At 34.0% G+C, this 8796-nt stretch overlaps 1 pseudogene; it reads right to left on the bottom strand.

The window, feature by feature from the left end:
* Positions 1-2655: 2655 nt before the first annotated feature.
* On the bottom strand, positions 2656-7516 carry LOC132274810 (PTI1-like tyrosine-protein kinase 3; annotated as a pseudogene).
* Positions 7517-8796: the final 1280 nt, after the last annotated feature.

The raw sequence follows: 8796 nt of genomic DNA, 5'->3' as shown, positions 1-8796 counted from the left end.
ATCATATACATGCCCTAATCAAACTGCTACCTTCTATTTTCATGAACTTAATATGACAAAAATTGAATTGTTGTCATTGACTAGTGTGTACCATCCCATTCAACAACATTTTGACATGTTTTCTTTTAGTAGTTAAATTATTCTATCACTTCTTAATAAGCATGCAAATTTACTGGTTATGCAGGAATTTCCTTTGGTTTGATTGCATTGATGATGGTAGAAAGAGTTTGAGTTCAGTTCAAAAGTTCCATCCATTTATTTACCGTTTTGAACCTATATATATATATATATATATATATATATATATATACGCTATTATTGTCCATCTTCTTGTATGTTGTCCTATTAGTATTTTTCTTCATTCAAGTAAGAACTAGAAGTCTACTAACATGTTTTGTTATATGAATATTTGAAAAAACATGCATCTTATATATACAAGCTCGATTAATCAAGTATAAAAACTCAAAAATAAGAATATTAACTCAAAAATAAGAAGACCACGCTTTGGAGCAACCCATTGACCTTGCAAGTTGATAAGCAAAAAAAACTATAGGATCTTTGAATCAAATATGAAGACCACGCTTTGGGCCTTCCCTTGATAGCAATCGAATGGGCATAATGTATAGAAGTATCTCCTTCTCTTTTTTTTCTTTTTCTTTTTTTTTTTTTTCCCTCAATACATAAATCCATTTCGCATTTCCCCATTTTATAATTTCTTTTAACTTTTCTTCTCTCCAAAAAGAGAAATGTTATCAAGGTGGATAACATTATATGATATCTCTTATACCTTTCAAAGTGGATAGTAAGGGTTGGTTTGAGTCTTCAAATGAACAAAATGAATGTGTGCATGAGTTTAGTAGATGTCAGGACTTGCTTAACAACATATTTTTTTTATTTTTTTTTATTTATAGGCCAAGACTTGTAAAATGCGACTTTAAATGAAAACCTAATCGTTGATAAAATTGAAACATAAATTCTATGATAGGGTAGTGTTAAGTAATAGAGTCTTCCACATGTTTATGTGAAAATCGTGGAATGTACATAAAGTTGGAAGATTTTAAAATATTAGGGAGTTTGTAGGGTGTGGAGAGGATTTTAGTGTGACAACTCCTCAAAATTCCGATCAATTCAATTAACCCCCAAATCACATCCATCCCACATAAATGCCAACAACGACAGCTGACCTCCCAACCCGGGGTGACCAGCCCGAGTGGGTTTTTTTTTTCCTACTACCCCTAAGTGATAGAGGAACGTTGAAAAGTAAACAAACAGATTCAAACATGGTTTTCATAGAGTTACAGAAGGCAAATGATTGAGTTAAAAGAGATTATTTGGTAAAATTTACGTAGAAAACGAGTCATCTTATAAAGCTCAACTTGCATCATTGCATGGTATATATTAAGTTATATGTTATTGTGTAATTAATTATAATATAATTAATTTCAAGAGACCATTATTATATGCATGGGTTAAAGCTTGACTTGCGAATTTTGAGAAGGTGGCATGCGTCTGAGAGTCGTCACTTTATGTAAAATAATACAACTAAATAGAGAGTTTAAAGTTTGGAGTGGGATAAAGTGAGACATTGAAATCGCAAGAAAGAGAGTGAGAGCAAGAACTAGGGTTTGAGCACTGAAACTTGTAATTTCCTGATTTTCACATGGTAAAAACTTTGTGTTCTTTGTATGAGATGTGCCGAGCCACGTAAATTTTTGTGTTCTTTGTGTGATGTGTTTACTTTTCTGTCGTATTTTGTAATTTGTTTTTGTTTCGATATATATGTCGTTACAATTACATATACCGCGCCACATTTAAAAGTAATATATAGTGTACTATACTCATGCTTTCTTTCATATTCTTGCAACAATCAGAATATACCAGATGACATAGGAAAGAATCTAAAAGAACAAAGCATAACTTGAAGGAGACCACTTTTCTGTATAAAATGTTGTGACTTAATAGAAAACACCCACCTTAGGCCTTTGGTACTGGATGAACCAACATCCGAAAAATGTTTGATATTGATTTTGCCATTGCACCCAAAGAAAGAGTAAATGATGCACTCTCATGAAAACATCCATCCATCTCACTGCACATATGCATTCAACTTGACTCTGCGTGTGTGTGCGTGTTTTTTTTTTCCAATGGTTTTTTTTCAATCGAAAGCTTATTTATTAACTGTTATAAATGGTTTGTTAGAATTTGGTGGAAATTGTTAACTGTAAATTGATTTTTCTTTCAGATCATTCCCGTATTGAACCAGTCATCGAGTGCATGCGGCAAGTTCTCGAAACTAACGTACTCTTTAGCTATTTATCATTGTTGTATCTGGGCAAATTGGCCACATGTCTTGAAGAGCCTCTTATCATCAATAAACTTTCAAGATGCCAAATGGAAAAGCAGTCATTCCAGTAAATCTCCATTTGTTATATATTATAAATCAGTTAAAAACACACAAGATTTCTTTGAATTACCTAGGTGCTATGACAAGAGTCAGATTAGAATTTCCATAATCAATATCGTACCAATACATCAACATTCATTCTCTATAAATCATTTTAAAAGGGAATACTTTGAATTACCTAGACAAGACTCGGATTAAATCCTATGAAAGCCACTTTGAATTTCATTTTGTTGCTATAACCAGAACCTGTAACAAGATGAAACAGTGTGATTTAACACCCCAGATTAGCCTCATTAATAACCAAAATAGAAGCTTGTGCTTCAACAATCTGCAACAAACTAGTTTCATCACCCCCAAATCCCAATGGCCTATTGTCTAGTTATAAAAATTGGAAACAGGAGACATCAAGAGGGCCCGATTCAGTCATACGCTGATGCCAAATGCCAAAGGAAAAAAAAAAAAAAAATGAAAATATATACATGTATCTAGTTCTGTGAAAAATGCTTGAAATCCAACATGAGGCTATTGAATTTATTAGCCTTGGGTCACGGGAGCTGGGGCAGGAATCTTCAGAAGTGCCTAGAGAGTTTTGACAACAATGCTCATATTTGGCCTGAGCTCAGACTCATGCTGCAGGCATAGTGCTGCCACAGCAACGAGCTGCATCACAAATGAAAACTGCATTGTCAGCTGATACCTCCATGTGCAAATCTGTGCCTGTGTATGTGTGAGAGAGAGGAGAGAGACCTTAGCCAAATCCTTTTGGAGGATAATCTCCCTTGAGATTTGGATCTACGCATTGTTTAACTTCGTCTTCATCGAGTCTTGGAGTGGCCTAGAAAGGAAAAAATGCATTTATTTCAGCCAATAATCTAACTTGATAAGTAATGCTAATTTGGAATGAGAGAGAGAAGGCATAATAACTACCCAAATAACAAGACTTTGCAGTACAAGAGGAACAGTTCGGTTGACAGGTTTCCTCCCAGTCAGAAGCTCCAGCAGAACCACCCCAAAGCTGAATACATCACTCTTCTGCGTCAGTTGTCCAGTCACTGCATATCTGCACGTCGGTTTTCACACCAAACTAAACCATAAGATATGCTTCACTGGTAATGGAAAAGACATTGTATGTTGCATTCTTTAGTTAGTTTAATAGAAACAGTACCAAGGGCCTTTACCCAAGTGGCATCTCCTCCTCCCACATGGGAGTTCGAGGGTTCAAGTTCTCATTACGACACTAGAGGGTGTGTATCTTGCCAATAAAAGAAGGGTTTTAAATGGAGGACATCAAACAGGTAAAAAAAAGTCACACTATACTGGGAAATTTGATGTTATATGCAATGACATTGAATCCTCAGAAATGCAGAAAATAGTTCAGAGAAGCTTAATAGGTGCAGCTCAGTGTTTGAAGCATAGTCATTTCTCGTAGTTTCATGTCCCATTAGGGGCAATATTGTGAGTCTGAATGCGTTTACTTGGAACTTTCGGAAAGAGCAGAAAATAAAAATCTAAACACAAAATTTTGGGCAATACTAATCATGCACTCTAGAGGGGGAAGACACACAACTCCCAACAAAACCTTTTTCCAACTATTTGTAATTTTACACCTCTATGTGCAAATATGTGTGAAGAGAGCTGCTGAAAGATCCCCAGGAGGGGAATTTAGTAATATACTTGTAAACTGATCACGGAGAAACAAAGATTGGGCTGGTATTAGTACCATAAATGAAATGACTGTAAAATCACAAAAACACATTATAAAGCCACTAGATTATTCAAACAAAAATTAACTATACACACATTTCAGAACTGAGACGGGTGTTGGATGTATTACTCTGGCGCATGATAGCCAAAGGTTCAAAGAGATTGCGTAGAATGAAGGAGAGCAGTCATGTTTGAAAGGTTAACATCTGCAATCTTGGCCTTAAAGTATTCAAATAAAAGCACATTGCTAGATCTAATATCCTCGTGTATTATAGATGGTTCCTCCCCGTGCAAACACTGCAGTCCCCTAGTCACATCAATAGCAATTCTCACCCATTGCATCCAGTCAAGTGCAGGACCTGATTGTGCCCCTTGGACTCCACTTTTTCCTATAAATGCAAATATAATTCAAGGAATTGTTTTTAAATAAGAGAACATTTTAAGTCTGACTTCTAATTTACCATGTAAAAAGTCATGAAGAGATCCCATGGTTGCAAACTCGTATGCCAACACACAGAGATTTCCTTCTACACAATAACCAAGCAACTCCACAAGCTTGAGTCTTGAAACGACGGAAACCTGAATTGAAAAGGACCAATATAATCATAAAAAATAATACAAATAAGGAGACTAAAGGAGATCAGATACTAACGGTATTTTGTGAAATCATTGGTCATACCTGAGTCAAAAACTCAGCAATTGACTCAGAATCAGATGAAGCATTAAGCTTTTTCACAGCCACAACCTTTTCATCATTTAAGTTTAAATAATATTCCTTCCATAGGATCCTTCACCAATCAAAGACTTTGATCCGAAATTATCAGTTTTTGAATTCAGCTCATCCAAGGACAGAGCAGGAACTTCAATAGCAACATGAGATTTGACAGGATATGACATGTTTTTTGCACCTCTAGGGGAGTCAAACCTACAATCACTGCTTGAAGAAAATTTATATTTGCTCGAGGAGGAATCTTTATTAGCAAAGAAAATAAATGTCAATATCAAGATATCCCCAATTTTGTCATTTTGTTAAGACATAATTTTGGTTTCAGATGGGCATGGTAAGCATTTGTACCTGCTGTGCCCTTTACTTGAAAATGCATTGTTGGTGTCAACAAGTCCACTGGATAAACCCAACAACCTATTGGAAAGAATTTTTGGGGTGATACGTATTGGGGCGGATTATAGAATTGTTCAAATTGATGTGTTTGGTGGCTACAATTATTCACCTGTACTTGTGTGGGGAATATACGTCAATTTTCTGCCACCTGTTACACTTGTACACCACCAAACACATCAATTTGAACAATTCTATAATCCGCCCCAATATGTATCACCCCGAAAATTCTTTCCAATAGGTTGCTGAGTTTATCTAGTGGACTTGTTGGCACCAACAATGCCTTTAGCACACCAGGTACAAATGCTTACCATGCCAATCTGAAACCAAAATTACGCCTTCACAAAATGCCAAAATTGGGGATATCTTGATATTGACATTTTCTTTGCTAATGAAGACTCCTCCTCGAACAAATATAACACTGTGTGATCCAAAATAATAAGTGCTCATCCTGTAAAAAGTTCAGAACATGCCTGTATCAAAATCATACATTGAATTCTAGCTGGGTATTCTAGTTAGCAACGTCAAGAGAATAAAAAGAAAAATATTATAATCATAAACAAAAGAACTTAAATACACGTGAAGATGCATGTTCAAGAATCCATTAACACATTACAAAAAACTACCACAAAATCCAAGAAAGCTTACAAGAACACACATTCGTAAATCTGTTAACACATTACAAAAAACTGGACAAAAAAACACTATAGGTTGATTGACACACGTGTATATCAGAAGTGGGGATTTGAAACTCTGTTGTTGTAAATCAAAAAGTGACTTAACAAGCTGGATTGGCCCATAGAAGCCAAGATGCTCAAGAGATCCCCCATCCCAAAGTCCAGTACAAAAATGAACCAAAAAGCAGAAAAAAGAAGTTAAGGACACATAAAAGGAAAGAAATAGTGTAATAAAATAAGGAAGGCAAAAGACAGGAAAGAAAAGACACAACACTCCTTTGCAATCATGAGATTCGAAAGGTGAAATAAGAACTAAGCATCTTCCTATTCATGGTACTTCATTCATAACACTAAACCACTGATGCAATGAAAACCTTTAGGCCAGCACAGAGTCGTAATCATCTTTGCTCACATGGTGTTGACAGCAGGGGAGAATATGGTAATCGAGCACAATGACAAAACTATGGCCCTCTCCTAAGAGAATACACGAATATATACAATCCTAAGATAGTATTTTTTTTCAACAAAATCATATGCACTCATCTCTAAATCGAATTAACAGAAATAATTTTCTAAATCGAAACAAACGTTTAGAACCCATACACTCAGAAATCTGATATTTATGCAATTACAAAGTTATACATGTAATTTGAACAAAAAAAAATAGATCGAATAAAGCTTCTAAATCAAAGAACAGAGTTACAAAAACGAAAATAAAAAACTTGCAAATAAACCATAGAACCTAAAAACCTGTTAAAATTAGGCTCTCTAATGGACTGCTATATGGACTGCCAAAATTTGCCTTTTGCCATATTTTGTGCCAGATCTAACAAAACAAATAGCAATAGCTATTTGCCTTTTGTTGCCCTGCCGTCTCTCTCTCGCCCTCGAACGCAGCAGATCTTTCACCGGTAGTCGGGTGAGAATGTCTTCGAACAGATTCTCCGGAAGCTCCGACATCGGAAACGCCACCAATTGCCTCTGTCTCTTCCCCTTTCCCATCGCTGCTTTTAAACAACACTAATACTCACAATCCAACTTCAGAGATTCAACGACTGCTTTTCACACAAATGTGTGTGAGAGAGGGAAGTTATGAAATCTGATATACAGAGAGTAAGCAGAGAGAGATGATATGGGTCTTGATATAGGTATCAGGTAATAGGTTTTGAACTTTGGATTCTTGCAGACAGATAGATAAACTGAAATATATGGGTTTTGAATTTCTGATTCTTGTAGATTTTGTAGTTTGCAGTTGCAAAAAGTGAGAGAGAGGGCAAGTAGATTTTGTAGTTTGCAGTTGCAGAGAGAGAGAGGGGGCAAGTTCTCAGAGTTGAGAACGAGAATAGAGATGGAGTAGTTTGCAGTTGCAGAGAGAGAGGGAGAGAGAGAGGGCAAGTTCTCAGAGTTGAGAACGAGAATAGAGAAGGAGGCGACTGGGGAGGCTGAAATGATTTGACCTAAAAATATATATATTTTTAATAATAATATAATCAAATATATATAATATACATATAAATTTCCAAAAAAGAAAAAAAATTATATAAAAAAATTAATTCACTGGTAAAAAAATTATAAAAATTTGTTTTTTTTTTTTTTTTTTTTTTTTTTTTTGACAAAATATTTTAAATTTTTGTTTCTTTTTAATTAGGTTTAGTTTTAGTTCATTCTAATTTCTACAGCTTGACTTAAAATGTGCTTAATATTAATATTACACATGCAAATATGAATGGTGGGAATGGTAATTGAAAAAGAATGATGGTTGTGTCAAAAAATAGCATTTTGCATGAAATGGATCATTGGAGCAAAATTGCTAAAATGTAGCATCTCGACAATATAACCCATGTCAAAATATAAATTTGATATTCGAAAATGACTTTTAACATTGGAGATGTTTAAGTCCCCTTTTGGAGCCTATTTTATTCATAATTATTTGGAAACGATTTTATATTTTCAGAGTTTTTAGAAGAAGAAAAAAATCCAACTAATTTATTTTAAGTAAGTGAACCAAACATGCCTTTACTCTTTTAAATTATATAGTTGGTACTCTAAAACATGACAAATGGATTTACTTTGTGCAAATCAGAGTTTGTGATCTTTGTTTTCTTTATGTACATTTTGCTAAAAATTAATATTTATTAAATTTTAGAGAAAATACCAATTTTATAATTGCTTTCTTTATATAAAAAAAAATTAGGATTAATTACATTCATACTTCTTGAGGTTTGATCTATTGACAGTCAGATGGAAGTTAGCCCATTTTTTAACAATAACACCCCTTAAATTTGGTAAAGTTAACAAAAACCACCTAATCAACCCTTTCTAAACCTGACACTCAATAAAATGACCTAAATACCTTTTGATTTGTCAACAAAAATATTTAAATCATGAAATGACTTGAATGCCCACTAACTAATTTTAATGCCAAGTACCAAAATGACAAATTTTAATCTCACTGTATTCACAGTACCCATCACCACAAAGTATACAAAATCATATATACACACACAAATATATATATATGGAAAGAGAGTATTTAGCGAGAGATTCTCCATTAATCACAAACCTATTCCATATTTAGAAAATAAATTTCATACGCAATTATATAAATCTCATGTATCCAATTCCAATCACATCATTATTGGCAAGTTAAATTCAAAAAAGTGAATACTGTGAATTGAATCCATGACAAAATCATGAACATGAACCCCATTACAATAGCACATACATGAGATAAATGTAGAAATAGAGTATGACATAGATAAAAAATAAAATGAAAATAAAAATTCAATAAATAAATGAAGATTTTAATTAAATGACAGAATTATAAAATTTAAATCTAAATTTGAAAATTTTCAACAGCAAAAGTCAACCTTGCTTTGACATCTCTAGGATCA

Source organism: Cornus florida, unplaced genomic scaffold (genome assembly GCF_030987335.1).
Source record: "Cornus florida cultivar Cherokee Brave unplaced genomic scaffold, ASM3098733v1 CherokeeBrave_3.0.0_Hap2_Chr09, whole genome shotgun sequence".
NCBI lineage: Eukaryota > Viridiplantae > Streptophyta > Magnoliopsida > Cornales > Cornaceae > Cornus > Cornus florida.
The sequence above is the reverse complement of the archived record's forward strand: the minus strand, read 5'-3'. Positions and strand labels throughout refer to the sequence as shown.